This window comes from Mauremys reevesii, linkage group 4, assembly GCF_016161935.1.
Source record: "Mauremys reevesii isolate NIE-2019 linkage group 4, ASM1616193v1, whole genome shotgun sequence".
NCBI classification, from domain to species: Eukaryota; Metazoa; Chordata; order Testudines; family Geoemydidae; genus Mauremys; species Mauremys reevesii.
Genome location: NC_052626.1, coordinates 5,646,502 through 5,667,940, shown reverse-complemented (window position 1 = coordinate 5,667,940; position 21,439 = coordinate 5,646,502).

Sequence of the window (21,439 nt, the reverse complement as noted above, 5' to 3'; positions counted from 1 at the left end):
GAAGCTCAGCTGAAAAGGTGTGGGCTGGGCTGGTATAAAGCCTGGAAGTTGGCAGTGAGGAAGGCTGCAGTCACCCTCTGTGCATTAGAGAGGGCAGGTGGTAACCCAGCGAAAGAGTAGGACCCTGGGAGCCTGGCCCTGAGGGAGGACATACCCTGAAGAGAGAAGGGTGGAGAAGAAAGCCTGTGGGAGGTGAGTAGGAATCAGCTCAGGGAGTGAACAGCAAGGTTGGGGAGTGAGAAGACCTTGGCTGCGTGTTGTAGGGACCCTGGGCCGGAACCTGGAGTAGTGGGTGGGCCCGAGTTCTCCGATGGAGTGGCATTGCCTGGACAGCAGCTCCAGTGAGACTTGATACCCGGGAAGGGGAAACCACACAGTGACCTGGCCAGAGGGCCAAGAAATGAAGACCAAGCTGCAGCTCGTGGAGTGATAGAGGGGCCACAGAGGGAACGAGAGGACAATGGGCTCTGAGACGGCAAGGGGAGGTGTCAGATCTGGATGAGAGAGCTAATCCCCAGAACAGCCAGGAGGAGGAGCCACCTGCAGTGAGTGCTTGTACCCCAGGACAACTACCCGGAGCCACAGTCCTGTGTAGACTCTTAGTGGTCTTACACACTTGGATGATAATGGCCCCCACAGTGGATTTTCCAACTCCAAACTGCTTGTGCACTGACTGGAAACAATCCAGCATTGCAAGCTTCCAGAGTGTGGTCACCACTCACTCCTCCACGGTCCATGCAACTTTGATTTTGGTGTCCCAGCACTGGAGGGCTGAGGCAGGCTCGGCACACCAGCTCAGGAACGTGGCCTTTTGCATCTGAAGTCCTGCAGCCACTGCTCATCATCCCAGGCCTGCATTACAATGTGATCCCAGCAGTCAGTGCTCGTAGCTTGGGCCCAGAGGCAGCACTTCACCACATGGTGGTGCTCTGTGAAAACCAGCAGTAACTTGGACTTTGTTTTCCTCTGTTTCTGTCGGCAACCTGTTATTGTGCTCAAACATCTCTGCATCATCCTCAGCGCGATTCTTGGTAGTAGCAGGACTCCCTCAAACTGTGCAAATACTGGAGAATCGTGTGGCCTGTATTAGCAATGCACCAGAGAATTGGGCTGAGCGCTGCAGACTCCATGCTTCTGTCAGAAAGGGGGCAGACACCAAAAAGCACTGGGCAGAACTATTTGTTTTAAAAAAGATTGTGAAAATTATGGGATGTGAAAAATAGTATGGGATGTAGAAAGTGGCACTGGGGGAAGTTGGCCTCTCGCGCCCAGAAATCCCTGGGCAACTCACTACTGCTCCACAAAGCACAGTGAAAGTGTCCCAGGAGGCACTGCACTGGGTGGCAGCATGGGGCATACTGGAACAGGGGCGGCTCTAGATATTTTGCCGCCCCAAGCACGGCGGCATGCCACAGGGGGCGCTCTGCCGGTTGCCAGTCCCGCGGCTCCGGTGGACCTCCTGCAGGCATGCCTGCGGGAGGTCCACCGGAGCCCTGCCTGCCGTCCTCCCGGCGACCGGCAGAGCGCCCTCCGCGGCATGCCGCCCCAGGCACGCGCTTGGCGTGCTGGAGCCTGGAGCCGCCCCTGTACTGGAACAGCTGCACGGGGGGTACTGAACTTTACATTGACATTACATCAACCCAGACACTCCTGGTGAGTACGCACAGCACCAGTGCAAGTAGCCAAGCCTGTGTACACCCAACTGAGATACAAACATTGGCGGCTGTACACTAACATATGTGGCGTTGACCAAACTTTGTAGGGTAGCCATCTCCTGAATCAGAACGGGAGTGCCTTTATCCCAACCCCTGCTAAGCCATGAGAAGCACAAGGAGCTGTGCGAGGTATTTCCCTTTCTCTTTAACATAGCATTTGATAGAGGGGGATTGATGAGATTGTAAATATTCACTTGCTGGCTCCTCCCTACTCCTTCATAGGACCTCATACCAAGAACCATGCATGGACTGGAATGCTTTCTATAGAAAAGGTTGGAGACCTGGGAAGGAGGGGCGAGGAATTACGTGGGTTCTTTGGTAAACTTTTTACAGGCTAAGGAATGGATGTGAGGATTGTAGCGGCAGAAGGAGCGATGAAGGGTTTGGTGATGGGAGGCTGCAGGTAGCAAAGCTGAACATAGAGCGACAAAGACTTGCTTGGTTCACATTGGGGCTACAGTGTGTCTCCTCATGACCCTTTGCAATAATATTCACATGCTGTACCAGCTGATGGTATCTCCATCCCGTGCAGCATGGTCCTGCTCCAACGAGAGAGGCTAGTCTGGGGGTAGAGCTCTTTCAGGGGTGGATTGTGCCTTCTTCACTACCTCTTGTTTCCCCTGTGAACGCGGCCTTGGTTCCTGTGGCCAACAAGGATGTTATTCTCATTTAAGGCCAAATCCTTTGCCTATCTCCCAGCCCAGATTACTGGGAAGGACACTAGGAAACTCTGCAAAGGCAAGGAGTGGAAGAATCCTCCCCTGCCAGGTGACAATTAGGAGCAGAGCCACTGTGCGGCTGCTAAGCTAGCCTGAGGTCTCTGGAATGTAAAGTGGGGATGTGAAGCCTTTGCATAGCCCCCCTACGCTGCCCCCTGGCACAGTGCAATCACATCACTTCTGCTGTAGGGGGAGCCCTTCGCAACCACTAGAATAGGGAGGATTTTCCCTTAGTGTCTGTTCCATTTTGCATTGTAAGTTGAGTGAAAAGGTTTGGTGATGCCTTTCAGTACAGTTATGGAAACAAAGGCATCGGTTTCAGTAATGTGCATCCATTTCTGTTACATGGACCAGTGTTGGTATTAGACAGAGATTTTAAGCAGGCTCCTTATACCCATTGAGAACACGGGTCTCTGGCTATTGGTCACTTTGCTTTGTTGAACAAAGCTTTATCTTTGAGAAAAGGCCGGGGAGTGTGTTGGCTAATGACCCTTGAAATTAGAACTAGTCAAACACTATCCAGCTATTGAATTTTGCTGGTTTTCATCAAGTAATTTATTCCATGAATAATTTTCTTTGGTATCCGACCAGCTCCAGAGCTCCTGAGACACTATTGTTGAATAAATTATTGAATACATAACAGTTTTGGTCACTGCATTATTTGTTCAATGACTATTTTATTCTGACACCTGACCAGCTCTCCTAGAAAATGGCTCTTTCCTTTACGAACTGGTGAAAATTGCACATTTACTCTTCAATGCACTTCTATTACTATAATAATAGATCAGTATAGAATGAAGGTAGATATTCCACACAGGAAAAGCATTTGTTCTGACATTATAGAAATGTAGGGTTAGATAGCGATCCCTTCGTGTTTTAAGCACTCTGATTTATAAACTGTTCCTCGTTGTTGATCCTGCTTACATTAAGGTGAGTTATTTTATACATGTTCACAGTCTGTTTTTCGCTAAATAAGGGTCTTCATCAGGCATTTTATTTACTTACTTGTTCTTTGGTGCTTCACATTAAACTGTGCTTCTGTTGCAAAGCTCTGGTGGCTTAGCAAGCAAGAAATGGCAGCATACAGCAAACCCATTGGTGGACGGTAATTTCCATAGTGTAATCTGATTGGCAGAGCAGTATGACTTTCCCTCTGTCCTCACAGTTGTCATGTCAGACTGAGCAGAAGGAGAAGGCAGCCACTTAGGAGACATGCAGGAGGATATCCTGTGAGAAGGGAAACAATGTCCTCTGGTAAAAGCAAAAGGTGATATAGTAGGTGGCAGGAAGGGGACTAGCTGGTAGTACATCAAGGTATAACACGACACACGGAGGACGAATAACCTTCGGTTATTATGGACACAGCGTGTCAGAAGTCAAATGTATTGAAAGAGAACTGCACCAAGAGGGCAGAGGGAACAGAAAACTCAAGCAACTCCCCTATTAGCTGCAAAACATCAGAAAGAGAAAAATTAGAAGAGATCCTGCCCGCAGCAAGAACAAAAGGGTGATGTAACCAAAGCTCTCTAGCACAGGTATAAAGCAGGTTTGGGACTGACCCATGGTGCAGCAGTAACGTGAACTAGCACCTCCCTGGGGGGCTGCTACGTTGCTCTGCAGCATCTCAGCTTTCATTACAAAAAGTAAGTTATGGTTGCAAAGAAACCCTCAAATCTGAGAGCTGAGGGTAACTGCTGCAGAAATGTTGGGGTGAGTCTTCAGGGAGTCTGGCATAAGAGCTCAGAGGTGTAAACTGACTCATTCATCTCTGTGAGGTGTTAATGCAGCTGCCCAGTGATGATAATTTAAATGTCAACATTGCTAACGATTTCATTCCTCATGTAAGAAAGCAGCGGGAGGGGACAGATCTGCACAATTTACTACGAGCGAGTGTTCGCTTTGGTGACACAAGTGGGCTGTGTCAGGGAGATACCCCCATCCCAAACCAAGAAGTATCTGAGCCCAGTGAAGGGGCACCATCACGCTTCGAACATCTGCATGATTCACTGGTCCAGCAGCCACTCTGCTCAACCTTGCTTTAGGGTCCAGAGTGGGGTTTTTGGTCAAGATCACACATTTGAAGACTCTGCCCAGTGACACACCATCATTGCTGAGCACTTTGAAATATCTGTGAGCCACACCATATTTTGGGGACTCCCACAGGGAAAGTTTATTTTGTGAGCAGAGCTTGTAAAAGCACTTCCCCGGCATGTCCATTGTGACCGCTGGGCCATAAAGCGGTCATTAGTGCAGTCCTATATGGGAAATGATTGGGCATCATTCTAAGACATTGAGGATTTCAAGCAGAAAGGTGCTGAGTACAGCTAGGCAAATAATGGCATTTTAGGTTTGCTGGCAATTTTGAAAAATAGGAAAATAAATTTTAAAAAGTTAGCTCCAGCTCAACCTAAAAATAAATTATGGCGAATCGAAAAGAAACCAAAAAAAATCATTGGGGGGCAAATGAAAGATTTCCTTTTGCTTTTGATGTTTGCTTTTAAATTTTTACTTTAAAAAAATAAAGAGAATTCCTAAATGTAAGTAATTTCAAATGCAAAACTCAAAAAGTCTCATGTCAACGAACGTCTAAATAATGTTTTTTTATTTATTTATCATTTTCTTTCCACCAAAAGAATTTGATGAAATTGACACAAATTTGCAACATGTTTCAGTGTTGTCCATGCTGCATTCTTCACTAGAAAGAGTTTTAGTTGAAAAATGCCACCCAGCTGAAAGGCTGAATACTCACAGCCCCTATCAACTCCACTGGGAGTTCAGCACTTCTTCAGATCAGGCCCTAACATAGCAAAATGCTGCTCAGAACATGACCTTCCAGTTACACAGGGAAATACGAGGAGTTTGATAAACTTGTAATCCATCTAGGCTGCATAGGGATGGTGGCAAATTCGCTCATGCTCAGTGGAGCCATGGACATGATTTCTCAGCTCCTTGATATTCATGGCTTTTAAACTTAATTTTTAATTGTAAAACCCAACAGCTCTCGTTTTAGAACAACATTTTTATTTTAACCATGGCACTAACATTTTTCTCCTCAAAGTCAGAGATGTGTCTAAATGTGTCGCAAGATGCATCTTACATGTTTCCCAGGTCTTGCAATGCGTCCAAGATATCACTGTAACCTCTGTTGGATTCTTTGGGACAAATTCTGCCCTGATTGACACCTGATGCACTCAGGAGCGTAAGTGTGTGTGTGTGTGTGTGGGGGGGCGTTCATCTGTGGTGGTGGTGCCTGTCCAAAATGCGGGCACTGCAGGGGCATGTGAAGGGGAATGCCCCATTAAAGCAATCTAGCTCTGGCATAAGCCACCCCAAAGTATCTATAAGATGAAGTAATCCCCTCTCATCGCTCAACATTAACTTGTGTTCACCCCGCGCTAGTTGTGCAGAGGGCCCAAGCATTGTAGGAAATATTACAACAATGACATCTCTTTATGGAGCTAGATCCTTGGCCCTTTTGCACCACCGCAATGGCACAAAACAGATTTGAATCTTCATGAGGGAAACAGCTGAAGATTCCCCAAATTAAAGGGAATCCCCATTTGGTACAGGACTGGAGTCAAGGTTTGCATTTATGGGCCTTATCTTGCACATTTTTATTTACAGAATACCCACAAATTTTTACACCAAAACCGCCAATGAAATTAAACTTCTTGGTGCAAGTTATGACCTTTTAACCTGTAACATATAGTCCTTGAAACACAACAGAAAAAGCCCCACCCCTGCCCTAAATGGATTGTGGGATAGATGTGGAGACATTTATCATGCTAAATCCTTGAGCAGTCATTGGACAGTATCACTGTCTCAGGGGTCACTCACCATTAGAGCGCCTCCTCCTGGCTGCTCTAGGGATTAGCTCCTTCCAGGTCTGATGTCCCATTCCATCACTCCACTCTTGCCACGGCCCCACTCCCTCTCTGGGACTCTACCCACTTCTTCTTCGCACTTGGTTGCTCCCTCTTTATAGCTTTGCCCTCCTGCCAGGTCACCATGTGATTTCTGCCTTCCGGGGTATCAAAGCCTCTTCATACAAACCGTATCAGGCAGTCATCTCATTCGTGGCCCAGAATGTGCCATTTCCACAGTGGGCATTAGGGGAGCCCAGGCCCACCTACAACTCCAGGTTCCCGCCCAGGGACCCTATGCCCAGCAACCACAGCCTGCACTGTCCCAAACCTCGTTTCTGTTTCCTGGGCTGCTTCCTACTTCACCTCTATCAGGACCCTTCTCAACCCTCTGAGGGTACACCCTTCCCTCAGGGCCAGGATCCCAGGGTTTCTATTCTCCCCTGGGATTTCTCCTTTCCTTCTCCAAGCCCAGAGAGTGACTGCAGGCCTTCTGCACTGCAGCCCTTTCTGCTGCAAACTTCCTGGCTTTAAACTTTAGCCAGCTTTGCCCCCAGCTGGGCTTTAGCTCAATTAAAAGCTTTTCAGCCCTGACTCTCCCCCATGTGCAGCCTGTCATAGCAGGGTTAATTGTCCATTTTTCTCTACTCAGGCTCTGTGTGTGGGCACCCTAGCACAACTATTAATCAGGACTAGAGATAATTTTTTTTTCTGGTAGCAGTTACTGGATTGCACCTACCTGGTAGAATAATGGCATTTTCCAGACTGCCACTCAAATAAATACATATATAGGGTCACCATTTTATCCCTCTCTCCCCCTGAGGGAAAAAATTCCTGTAAGCATGGCAAATATATATGTCTATAGGTATGTGTGCATATGTAATGCCAATAGATCCTGATTGTCGGTGGGCAGAATTGAACCAGGGACCTTTGGAGCTTAGTGCATGAGCCTCTACCATGTGAGCTAAAAGCCAACTACCTGGCTGTAAAGCAAATGAATTTTATTTCTCTCTTAAATGTTCTCGATGCCAATAGATGGGACCAGAGCACCACACCCAGAAGGTGTGTGGGTTACACATACGCAAACTTGTATATACATAGATATACATAGGTACCTGTGATGCTGGCAAACCAGGTGCCAGTTTATGCCAAGGCCCCTAGATCTTGGCTGAACACTGACATATCCGCAGCTGGCACCAATCTGGCTGACATGAGTGTTAATATGGTTAAAATAGGTATTAGAATTATAAGATGGTGTTTAGTGTTTAGACTTTATGACCTGTTTGTAAGTTGCTGCCTGCATTAATCTCACATATAATATCTGTATCCCATCTTCTAAGTCAATATTTAGGTGTTTAATATAGTTAAGTATTTAATCCTTTGTACCTGTAAATCACCAGACAGGAAAGGGACATGAACAGAGTGAAACGCTGGCTTCCAACAGAAGGCGTTAGGTCCTGCCCAGCAGACAAGTCCCATCAACACCAGATGAACTAGTGTGGAACATCAGAGGGCAAAAGCGTTTGCAGATTGCTCCCTCTCCCCCCTGCCCCCAGGAAGAGGAGACCTGCAAGTGAATTCCTCCCATCAGTTAAGTTTACAACTCGAAGCAGAAGTGGGGGAAGAATTAAAAAAAACACTACAAAGGAGGAACCGTTTCTCTGTGCTGCTTGGAGTCTCAAGGACAAGGTCCCCAGTGTTTACCCTGGGTTAGCCTAAGGGACATATACAGCTTGCTTATTCTAGAAGCTTCTATTACCCTTTGAAACTTAAGTCTGTAGCTCATTGGTGTGTCTATATTTAACCTGCTTAAACCTTTAAATAACTCTCTGATTGACCTGGGGTAAGTGCCTGGTCGTCTGGAACTGGTCGTAACAGTGTTATGATTTTTGGCGTAAGGGACCATCTCTCACAAAGGCAGGTTGCCTAGGTGAGAAGAGAGACTGGAGTGCCCCAGGGGACTGTCTGTGACTCCATGGTTATGCTGTTGTAGTGCCTGAGGAGCTCACAGTCGAAATCTAAGTACAGAACTCACCGCCAGTTTGCGTCCTGGTTTGTAACGATCTGCCCTGAGGTTGACACTCACACTCCTGAACCCCTCCAGCCAGCCGGCCAGCACCTTTATGTGGTTTTTTAGCTATACCTGGGCCTGACTTTCATTTAGGCTGAGGTCGCTAAGGCCCTCACAACCTGGCACTGTAAAAGGGCCTTAGAGTGAGTGTAAATGATGTTATTTTACGGCCCCTTTACTCTGCCAGAGTGACAAAGAATGTAAATGAGAATCAGGCCTCTATCTATGGGTTTTATCCTGCCACCCGTTACCACAGTATCTGAGCCCCTTCCACCTAAAATCAATACCAATAATGAAGCCCCTAGTGGATTCCATGGAGTCACCATGTCTTCTCCCTTTTTGGAGTAAAATCTTTTCTTGAGACAAAATTTCTTTTTGCTTTTTTAAAGAATCAGATGAATTAATTTTTGTTTTAAGTTGATTAGTTTCAGGTGTTTGTTTTTTCAATACTCTCTCTAACGGTTAATAGGCAAGGAGAGACCGAAATAATCACCATATTAATTCTGTCCATGCCACTCAACATATGGTTCTCATACCGCCTCTAACAGGAACTCCCAGAGAGTCGCTTCTTTATGAAGATTTGGCTTTGCAAACTAGGCAAACAGGTTAAGTAGTCAAGTTACAGAATTATCATCCGTGTAGTTCCCAAGAGCCTGAAGTGGAGTGGATAAGCCCGTAAAGGCTGCATAATGAACCAGGCCAGGAATTCTCAGTCGCTTCACAAGCAGGCAGGCTGTCATTGCTTCATCTCCACAGGGAGCTCTAATTGCAGCCCTTGCAGTACTCTCCTTCAGTTCACTGACAGAATGCCAATTTCAAACAAGAACTAATTTATCAATGGCTGGAGTGGCTAAATAGAATATATTTCCTGTCATGTTCTAGACTGCAGCTGTAGTGTTTCTAAAGTAGCTTTTGTTGTTCCCACAAATAATACGAGCTAGCAGGGTATTTTTGTAATAAGCAGGAAGCTCCTCCAGGCTTCCAGTCTTATTAGATAATAGTTGTTCTACATTAATCTAGTTTAATGAAGTCCCTGACCTTCTTTCGCAGTAGACTGATGACTAATTTACCAAATAAATCTTGCCTGGTGTCTTAATCCTATTTTATAAATAATCCCAATAACTCCTGTCTGAACACTCAGTTTAGGCCCTAAAAAAAAAAAAGGGGGGGGAGATTAATATGCATGGAGGCTAATACGCCAGGTAATTACATTGTGTAGTACTTAGGCCAATGACTGCAGTTCTGATTCATGAAGAAAATGGTACACAAGAAAGATACAAAGTGGAATATAAGGGTTACATAAATATTTATGTAGATCTCTTCAGAAAACCTGTACAGTCATAAAGTAACCAGGTGCTGTGGAAAGGGGTCTTATTTATGGTGCATTGCAAGAGATTTAGTAGGACTTTATTACAAAGCAACAGTAATTAATTTTTTTAGAATCAAGGATGGAACAGTCTAAGTGAAATACATCTAAAAAGAAACATTTAATGGAATATATCAACGTATGTTTCTAAAGCACTTCATGGAAATAATTAAATCGGTTTTTATAGCTATACATAAAGGAAGAAGTCTGGGGAAGGTAGAGAACTGTGTGTTTGTATATTGGGAGAACTGGCAATGCCTGGGACATGATGTGAAATTATTTATTAATTATTATTATTATTATTCATGAACATTCAAAGATATGCTAGGCACTGCCTGAAACAAAGATATAGTTCCTGACCTAAAGAGTGCATAGTCACCGTGGTCTATCCTGACAACACTGAAACAAGAACAAATCATGCCAAATCTAATTGCCTTCTTTGACAAGGTTACTGGCATAGTAGCGAAGAAGGAAGATGCAGACATGATATATTTTTAATTTAATAAGGGTTTTGACATAGTCCCACATGACACACTCATAAACAAACTAGGAAAAAATGGCAATTAAATTACTAGAAGGTAGGTGCACAACTGGATGAAAGATTGTTCCAGAACAGTAATTATCAGTGGTTCACTATCAGATTGGGAGGACATATCTAATGGGGTACCAAATAATCTGTCCTGGGTCTGGTACTGGTCAACGTTTTCATTAATGAGTTGGTTGATGGAGTGGAGAGGATGCTTATAAAATTGGCTCACTGCACCAACCTGGGAGGGATTGCTAGCACTTTGGAGGGCAGGATTAGAATTCAAAACATCTTTGACAAATTGGTGAATATGTCTTAAATCAACTAGATGAAATTCAATACAGACAAGTACAAAGTACGACACTTAGGAAGAAAAAAATCAAATGCACAAGTACAAAATGAGGAATAACTGGCTAGGTGGTAGCACTGCTGAAAAGTATCTGGGGTTATAGCAGATGACAAACTGAATTTCAGCCAACAATGAGATGCAGTTGCAAAAAAGGCTAAGATTATTCTGGGATATATTATTAACAGGAGTGTCATATGTAACACATAGTGGTAATTGGTCCACCCTACCTGGCACTGGTGAGGCCTCAGCTGGAGTGCGGTGTCCAATTTGGGGACCACACTTTAGGGAAGATGAGGACAAACTGGAAAGGGTGAAAGGGTCCAGAGGAGATCAAAAGTGATCAGAGGTTTAGAAAACTTGACTTAGGAGGAAAGGTTGAAAAAACCTGGGCATGTTTAGTCTTGAGAAAAGAAGCCTGGAGGGGAAACTAATAACAGTTTTCAAATCTGTTAAGGGTCATTATAAAGAGGATGTGATCGATTTGTTCTCCAGGTTCACTGAAGAGAGAGTAAGAAGTAATGGGCTTACTCTGCAGCAAGGGAGATTTAGGTTAGATATTAGGATAGTCTTTTAAACTAGAAGGGTAGTTAAGGTCTCCAAGGGAGGCTGTGGGATCCCCATCACGGGAGGTTTTTAAGAACTAATTATACAAACACTTGGCATGGATGGTCTAGGTTTACTGGGTCCTGCCTCAGTGCAGGGGGCTGGACTAGCTGAGTTCTCGAGGTCCTTTCCAGTCCAACTGTAGCAGGTTGGTTACGCGCTCCTGCCCTGAGGGGTTTAAAAAGCGGCCTGGCAGGGCTTGAAAGCTGCAGCTCTAAAAGCTGGGCTGACTGGGGTGTGGCCCAGCTGTGGCCACACCCCAATCAGGCCACAGCTGGCCCTATAAAGGGGCTGGGAGCCAGGAGCTCAGCAGTCTCCCTCTGGCTGTAGAGGGAGAAGGGCCTGGCTGCAGGGAGCTAGAGACAGGGTACCTGAGGGGAGCAGGGCTGGGGAGAGGCAGAGGAGCTGGGGAGCTCCAGCCTGGAAAGCCCCAGGCTGCAGCCTAGTATAAGGCCAAGAGGTACTGGGGCTTGCAGGGGGCAGCCCAGGGGTAGGCCAAGGCAGCAGGTCCAAACCCCTTTGCCGATGGTGAGTGGCTGATACTGCAGTCTGCCCCAGTGAACAGGGGCTAGATGGAGACTGGGCAGTAGCCAATACTGAGGTAAAGTGGGGATAGTGGGGTGGGGGTTCCCCTGGGAGCGGGAGACCCAGTTAAAGGGGCACCGAGATCCTGGGAGGGACACGGGGGCCAGTAGCTAGAAGGCAGATCACTGGCCTGCAGAGGGCGCTCCGGGCAGGATTGAGCTAATTCCCAGGAAAACCAGTAGGAGGCGCCGCAGGGGTGAGTCTGGCCCGTCTACACCAATTTTAAAAGTGCCAAAGTCCCATTACCTTTAAGTGAGACACATGAGTCTAAGGCACAGAACCTCAAAGGTATTTAGGTGCCTAGCTCCCACTGATTTCAAGTAGATGACTGACAACCTTTGAGACCAAATTTTCAAAACTTCCTTTGATATGTTTCCCTTGATGCATGTTGTACCATTAATGTTCTTTCATTATGTATCCTCCAGAGCAGTTAGTGCCTGATCCAAAGCCCACTGAAGTCAAATGAAAGACTCTCATTGACTTCAACAGGCCAGGGCTTAGGCCATTAGAAATCATGCGGGATCTGATTTTGCAACACACGACTAGTTAGGCCTGACATGTAAAATCACAGAGGTGTTGGAACTAGGGCTGCTGCTGCACCCCCTGGCTTGAAGTGGTTTCCATCATACCCAGGGTTTACAGTTTGGTTCAATGGCTCTCGGCACCCCCACTAGACAGATTGTTGCAGCACCCGTGAAAATCAATCAGTAAATGATGGGCTTTTTCATGTGAAATGTAGTTTTCTTGCTACCTTGCTGAGCTCTGCAAACAGCTACACCCGTGTTTAACTAGTGATTGTAAACAGAGAATCATCATTAAGCAGGTAAGGTTTCTAGTGGGGTCCCACCGGGATCCGTTCTTGGTCCTATACTATTTCATGTTTTTACCAGTGACCTGGAAGAAAATATCAAATCATCACCAATAAAGTTTGCAGATGACAGAAAAATTGGTGGGGGGAGTGGTAAGTAACAAAGAGGACAGGTCACTGATACCGAGTGATCTGGGTGCAAACAAACAATACGCATTTTAATACAGCTAACTGTAAAAGTAAACATCTAGGAACAAAGAATGTAGGCCATAGTTATAGGATAAGGGGACTCTCTCCTGGGAAGCCGGGACTCTGAAAAAGATTTGGAGGGTGTGGTGGATAATCAGCTGAACATGAGCTCCCAGCACAATGCTGTGGCCAAGAGGACAACTGAGATCCTTGGAAATATAAACAGGTGAATCCCAAGTAAGATTAGAGAGGTTATTTTACCCGTCTTTGATACTGGTCCAACCGCTGCAGGACTATTGTGTCCGGTTCTGGTGCCCACAATTCAAGAAGGATGTTGATAAATTGGAGAGGTTTCAGAGAAGAGCCACATGAGAAGAATTAAAGGACGAGGAAGCCTCCCTTAACCTGATAAATAGATCAAGCTTCTTGAGTCTAACTTGACAAACAGAAGATTAAAGGGTGACTTGATCACAGTCCATAAGTATCAACATGGGGAACAAATGTTTGATAATGGGCTCATCAGTCTAGCTGACAACATGATCCACTGGCTGGAAGTTAAAGCTAGACAGACTCAGAAAAGGGGAACATTTTCAACAGGGTGGGTAATTAACCATTGGAACAATTTACAAGGCTACATCACTGTCAATTTTGAAATCAAAGCTAGATTTTTTTAAAAAAGGTATGCCCTACTTGAAACATATTATTTTGGGGAAGTTCTGTGGCCTATTTTACACAGGAGGTCAGACTAGATGGTAACAATTATTCTTTCTGGTCTTGGAAATTTTGATTCTTTCCTTTTGAATTCAGTGGATCCTCTCTTCTCTGTCAAATTATGTACATACGTTTTGTAGACACATAACTGCTGAGGCTCTAGTGCATTAGTTTGCCAGTTCAATTAAGAGTGCAGTGTCATCGGTGAATATTCCTCTCAAAATGATATGCAGCCTGTGGTTTCCTTCATTGTCCTTTCTCTGTCTCTGCGAGTTGTTTTGCTTTAATATAAAGATAATATACATTTAATCTCACGAGCCTCTCTATTTCTGTCTTGCTGTATTATTATACTTTAAAAATAGATCTGTATTGTTTCTTGACTTTCTTATCACTACAACAGGCAGCCCTGTTTTTCAAACGCATTAAGTTATGTATAGGTGACTTCTTATTCACAAACCTCTCCTTTATTTGTCCTTTCTTCATACAAATGTGTTGATCTTTGCATTTTAAAAAAATAGATAGTGAGACATTGCCTAGCGCTAATGTGTTTACTCAACCACACATTCATTTATATCAGACAACCTCAAAGAAGCAGGACATGCGGCTCACATGGCAAAAAAAAAAAAAAGATTTTCTTAACAAATAGCGTCTATTTGAAAAAAAATAATTCTCGGAACTAAATTTAAAAAGTAACTTTGTATGAACTCTTGAAACAAGAGAGGTGAAACTACCCTACACCTGACAACACCTTTTTTTCATGGGTAGAGGTGAGCAGTATTGGTTTTGCATAGCTATGCACGTAACATACAATATTGGCGCTGCATATTTTTCATAGGTAAAAGAGAATGCAATGTTCATTTTAAAAGAAAGTCCTTGACAATGACCCATTTCACTTGAACCAGACTGAGGCTGGGGGATGGAGAAGAAATTAGATTTGATGCTTTCCAAAACAACATGACATAAAATATACCGTGAACCCACCTTTTCTATTTGTCTGCCTAAATTTGGGTATCCAGTTTGACAAATGGGCACTGACACTCATTTTAAATGCCTGCCCCAGGTAAAGGGTAGGTGCTTTAACTTAGATGCTGACATTTGCAAATTGGGTTGCTGAGCAATATAATTAGAGCTGTGTGGATAACTGATTTTTCAGTTCGCTGGCTGAATCAGAAAAAAAAAATTATTTTGGGCTGAACCCAAATGAAATTTTTTCAAATTTTTCAGTTAAACAAAAGAGAGGAAAATAAATTTGGGGTTGGACAAAACATGTCTTTTAATTTGAGGTTTCCTACTCTTTTAAAAAAATAAAATTGAAATAATATTCAAAACAAAAAGTTTTCAAACCAAAAAAATCAAAATGTTTAATTTCAAGAATGGGGCAATGGAACATGTTTTATTTTTTCAGAATTTCTTTTGATCAAAACCCAAAAAGAAGTAGGTGAATTCAACATACATTTGTTAAATGTTTCAGTCAACTAAAACCTGAGACTTTTTTTAGGAAAAAAATATCTCATCTGAATTTGTTTTGCCTGGCTAATTATAATACATGATTGGACTAGGTTATGATGCCTGAACTGCTTATAAAGCCTTCTGTGCTTCAGGTTGAGATAACCTCAGACTTACTCAGACTTTCACAGTGAAAATGCTCCTTTATCTTAACAACACTGTCGGATATGCTGAAAACATTGCCAGACATGCTTTTATGATACTGCAATAGTGCTGCAAAGACAGAATGAAAGAATTTACTGCTCTGTTTCAGACTGGAAAATACAGCATGCTGATTAAAACACATGAATGGGAGTGGGGGTGCTTAGCTAACAACGTTTACTAACAATGCTGTCTGTTTTACTTAGGTGCATTTTGTTAAAGAGAAATTCAAATTGTAGGTATTATTTTATTCTGACAAATATAGGACAGGCTCAGTATTGGTGTCATGATGCACTGCTATTTTAATGGTGATTTGTCCTTCATATAGTACTTCCAGTATTCATTTTAGAATAGCTATTAGAACCTTCTGATACTATCTGGCTTCCTTAAGGAAAAATATGGCTTCTATGGGAAACGTATGGACATACCTAACAATAATTATTTTGGAAATCTGCTATGCTCACATAACAAATGCTCAAAATACCTGTGCACAATTTACTAACCCAGCCCCCAGCTTGCACTTGCAGGGAATTCTAGTCGTGGAGATCAGCTTTTAGTAAAGGAATGGGAAAGACACAATTTATATCCCCATAAAGACTCACAACCAGATTCTCAGCTGCTGTAAATCAGGGTTGTTCCAATGCCTCTGATTTACCCCAGTGGAGGAGCTGTAAGTAATGCATTTGCTGCAGATGATGGGTTTAGGACACGCTAGCCTTGTTGATTTTGCTCAGGTATGATGACGCGATGTCCCAGATCTCTCTCACTTAGAGTTTCATCCTGCATGTGATATTCTGCTATGGAACAGATGCAAAAAGGCCTGGCGATAACACTGAGCATCCACCCTTTGCACAGTGCATGCAGAGAGAGAGGCTTCCACCTAGCACCGAGGGCACAAGAACATACGTAAGTAATAAGTGCTGCTGGGTAAGGAGAAAAGTGAAAGTGTGCTCCAGCCCACAAAGAGGTTGTGCTGGGGTTCTGCTGCTCTGCACTGCCCCCTAGTGAATGAGGTAGCTTTAAATTACAGCTAAGCCTTAAGTGTATTTTACTGTGCTCCTCATGTGGCAGAAATCTCTTGCCATTGAAAGAAGTTGCAAGTTACTCCAATGACGTTCTCTAATCATATAGAATTAGGTGCGGATTCTCTGGTTCACTACGTCCACGTTGCACTGTGTAGGTGGCACAAATTTGACTTCAATGGCTGGTGGTAGCCAGTAGAGAATACCCCCTCTGTAGGGGAACCTCTCCGGTGGCACAAAGCTGCCTCTGCACCCACCATCCTTTCAACCCCAATCATAGGGGAAGTAGGTGGCATACCAGGGTGGGAACTTATGGGTGGCTGAGAATCAAGGGGCCACAACCAGCTTTCTAAAAGCTCCATTTTCCCACTACTCTATTCCCAGCTGAATTCTACTCAGGCAGGGAGGAACACCTGACCTGTACTGAATGAATGGTTTGATTTCCCCTTCTCAAATGCTCCAGAAACACTCTGCTGCTTTGCCTTAAGCCATCTGACCTTCTGAAGCCTTTCAATATACTGTCTATGCACTTGCCCGCTCATGAACTCTGCACTGGATGCTTGAGATGGCTACAAAAAACCACAACACCGGTTAAACAGCTGGTTTGCTCTGAACATCACTTTTGATGCTGACCAGCGTTATTTCATGGTTTCCTTGGGCTTCCCCCCCAATTGTTTGCTGTATCTACCTGGTGTCTATAGTTTTACACCTAGATTGGGGAAAAGATTTCCTTCCTTTGTTATATGTTTGTGTAGCATCACGGGGCTCTGGCTTCTCGGTGTTACTGTAATATACATTATTATATTTATTCATACACTCTGGGTTAAAATACACTACTGTTTTTGTTAACCAGCCTTCACAAAGGTAGGAATAAATACATAAAAATACAATTGTTCCCTTTTCTGTTACAAAGCACTTACGTTTGATTAGCAATACATCAGCAGCACCATATAGTATATAGCAGTATAAAACCCCAAGATAGCTAGATACTTCCTTCTCCAATCTACACTTCTATCTATATGTGCAATTCCAAGTACACAAAAGACTGATTTTCTTCTCTATCCCTCACAATCAATGGCTAAAGATATTTCTTCACTGGCTGGAATCGCACATCAATTCACCTGCTTGCGAGTTTAAGGCTGTTTGCTCTGGATCACAATGTGCTTGAAGCAGATCTCTGCATTAACGTGCAAATTGCTCTCTCAAAATAGTTGTCTCTTTGGGGTCTAGTGGAGGGATTAGAGACTAGGACACAAATAGCAGCAGAAAGGAAACCACATGTTCAACTACCTCATGTCTGGTTGATATTAGGCAGGTGGACCAGGGCATATCTACACTAGCTACAAATATTTGAAAAGCTGAATTTCAAGGTTGGAAAGGAATCTTAGTGGGTGGTACAAGGGGATCTAGTTTCTGCCTAGATCCTCACATCCAGACTATGTCTAAACCCTGCTGATTCTTTCTGCCTAACATCTCTAAGATTCAGCCATTTTAATCCAGGCACCCATCAACTTGCATCTTGTTAACTTTCCACTGGCCTTCACAGATACAACCTTGCCCATTGCAAATGCGTTCAGAACACTGCTGCAAAAAGCATTTCCCCAACTGTTGCTTTTACTGCATCGCCCCTCTCTGAACCCTTCCACCTGCTCCCCCCTTCTCTTAAATTAGTTGCCTTCACTTTCGAGGCCCTACACAGACCGTCCCCACTGGACCTAGCATCTCTCATTCGCTGTTGAATTGTAGACTTCCACCTACAACTGGCCCACGATGCCACCTCTACCACACACTTGTTAAATTTGCAAACACCTTCATGCTTTTTTTTTCCTAGCTGTTCCCCCATGCTTTGAAGTAGCTCCCCAAAATATCTGCCTCGCTATCTCATTATTCATTTCAAAACCCGTCCTCAAACCATTCGCTTGCCATGATGCCCACTCAACACTTGACGATGGTTAGGCTGCTGGTGTGCTGAGACCACAGCCTGTCGTGCTGATTGATCTTATCTCCTTGTTCCCTTGCACACTACTCTGTGTCATCTTTTTTGCACTGTGTTTGTACAGCACCTAGCGCGGTGGGGTGCCGGTCCATGACTGGGCTCTAAATAACAACCAAGAACAATGTGATGAAATGAAGATTAGGCAGCTCATCCGGGGACAAATGACTGATGCTGAGATCTACCATTGTGGGGGACAGCCATGGTACCGAGGCGAGAGGTTGAAGCCCTGTACTTGAGTCATTTCATAGTAGCAAACCCAGCTGAGAAGAGGAATGACCAGGAAACAATCCTGCACTGTTACTCTCACGTTCTGTGATGACTGAACCTATATTCCCAAGGGTATCTGGGTGCGTGCTGCAGAGCAAACAGGACTTTGGGCCAGAATCACTGCATATCTCCTTAATTACTGCCAAGGCAGGGAAAACAAGGACACTAGCACCCGGGTTTAACCAGGCAGAGAATCTCTTCGTATCTCCTCTGCTTATGGGAAAAGCAAAAGGTAGCTGTGGTATAGTCAGAGATTTGTATATTTTAAGGCCAGGTGACAATCGGACCCAGACCACAGAACCTCACTCAGTAATTTCTACCTCAAGCTCATAACTTCTGGTTGCGATGGAGCAGATCTTCTAGAAAGGGATACGGTGTTGATCTGGAGGGTATGTGTACATTTGTGGGGGGGTGTAGCGTACAGACTCTACACGCCCCACCAGCATGGGTGCAAACAGCAGTGTAGACGGTGAGGCAGAGCTTAGTAGCGAATAGTAAAGTGCCCTGTGCCCCTGAACCTTACGGGATGTACTTTACACGGCTCTCAGTCCACACCTCCCAGATCTACACTTCTATTGTTAACAGTGTAGTGCCCTCCTGCCCTGCCTCTGCCGGAGAACTTTCCCCACCGCAGTGGCAAGGGGGATGCAGTGGGGAAAGACGCTGGCATCTCCCCACTGTTGGAGACTTTCCCCCTGCCAGAGCCTTTCATTGCCACACGTGGCCGCAGTGTGGACATAGCCTGCCTTTCTCCGTGGTGTGTAACTACACATCTTACCTGCCGCCTCCAGTGCGGACAAGGTCAAAGGTTGATCCAGGACCCACTCAGGAAGATTATGTAGATCTTCTTCCTTTGATCCAAGAGATTATACTCAAATGAGCAAGTGCTGGGGAGAGAAACCAGGGTGTCTGAAGACTTGCAGCACAGACAACGGCATGTTGGTTTATACCTGCTTCATGTTCGGAAGCCTTTTCACAACCACGAGGGCTAGAAACATTTTAAAAATTAAAGCTTAAACATGGCAAGATAGGGCAGGGCTCTACTGCCAAGAGTGGTCAACAGAGCTACCTTGGTCAGGGGTGTGGAAAAAACCACACCCTGCAGCTGACGTAGTTATGCCCGCAATACCCCCAATGCAGCATAGCTAATGCTGTTTTGGGAGATGGTGTTACTCTGTCGACAGCATACACAGCATCTACAGGAGTGAGCTGTGGCAGGACAGTACAAATCATTTGTACTGTAGTGTAGGTCACAGATCTGTGGGAAGGCTGGGGAAAAGGGCTGGTTCTGCATCAAAATCAGTAGCTGCAGGACTGAGGAACACATTGATTACATGCTAAAAATTCAGCAGGCCTTGCAAGCAATGCAACGAAGTATTTCTAGACTGTAAAAGCCACAATGACAAGGATTGCAACTCACAGTGACCCCGCAAACGTCCGCCTCCATGGTCCTCCAGCTGCCAACGCTGCAAGAACAGGAGAGAAGTGATGTCAGGAAGGCAACCAGGCCAGGAGAAGTGAAAGAGGAATAGGGGCAAGAATCCAGGGAAACACTTGGAGACATTCAAGAGTCTATATGGTTTGGTCCCTGGCTCAAGGATTGGGACTGGAGAGGCCTCCGGCAGTGAAGCAATACATCCTAATAGGCAGACTTGAAACAGCTTTCAGCGTGTTGGCAAGAAACAGAGAAACTGGCTGGCAGCAAATACTGGGAACACAGCCAGCAACATACATTTTTCTGGTACCATTTTTGGATTGCCCTGATAATTTCCTCCAATCTTATTTGTATTCCCAGCACTGAATGAATATTTCGATTTGGTTTTACAGGCAACAGTGGTATCCGATTATCAACACAAAATAATGCAATAATACAAACCTGCATCGATTACCATCATCCTTCCTGGACGCCGCTATGCAGCAAGCGATTGTAAGGATACAAAGGGTTTGCGCTGGGTTCCAGCCAGTTCACAGCTGCAGCAAATGAATGCCTACAACGAATAAAAAGTATTGATTTTCTTTTACTCACACTCATCATTTAAGGCTCAATCCATTTATGAGCCAATGTGAGGGTGACAGAAAACAAAATTCCCCATGGTTTATAGGTGCACTAGGATAAATTGGCCTCATTTTTGTCTTTCTACAGAACACCTGGTATAGTGCTCGGTTCGGGATTTCAACTGTAAAACAAAACAACCAGCAACATAATGAGGCCAGAGATACTAAATCTCCCTCTGTCTCAGGTCAGAAGTGGCCAGAGAGCCCTGAACCTCAAAAACCTCCCCAACCACTCTGTGCTGCAATCTATACAGCCGGGTGAAGCCACAACGTTTCAACAACTATCCAGGCTAGTTTGACAAAATTTCAGTTAGCCAAAAATGTGCCAACCAGCTTGAATTAGAATCCTTTGGTCTCAGGTGCTTATCACGTCCCAGGCTTGGTTTCTGCCTCAAGCTGATTTTTGCAGGGAAAGTTTGAGCAAAAATAATTCAGCCATTTCCACCACAGAGGTTTGTGCAATTCACCACTCTCTTTTCTTCAGGAAAAAAGGAGCAGCCTGCGTTTAAGGCTCACCCGGTGAATCACATTTATGTTCCTTCCTTGCTGCTTAAATAAGATGTTTTAAGGGTAATTTGAAGCAGATCTGTAGTGGTTCATTATGCAGTGTGTAGGCTTCAAAATAGCTCGGTCGACATTGTCTCAAGCACGGCATTTTCCTGGAGTGCTCCTAGGCCACTTCACTTAATGCAAATGTTGTGTGCGCTTGCGAAAGCCATGGAAGCGGGGCCATTTCATCCTGTTTATTCTCCGTCTCAGCTTCAGGAGTGGGGGGAAGTGAATGCACTCTGGCAGGTCAGCAAGAGTGCTGATTGTTCCTTAACCGGGAACTGAAATATGTCTCTGTATGCTGAGATGCAAGAGGTAGTCAAAGGCACCCTCCTGTAACCAAGAGGAACTCATCTCTCCTTATTGCAGAGAGATTGCAAGCGAGTGAGAGTAAACTG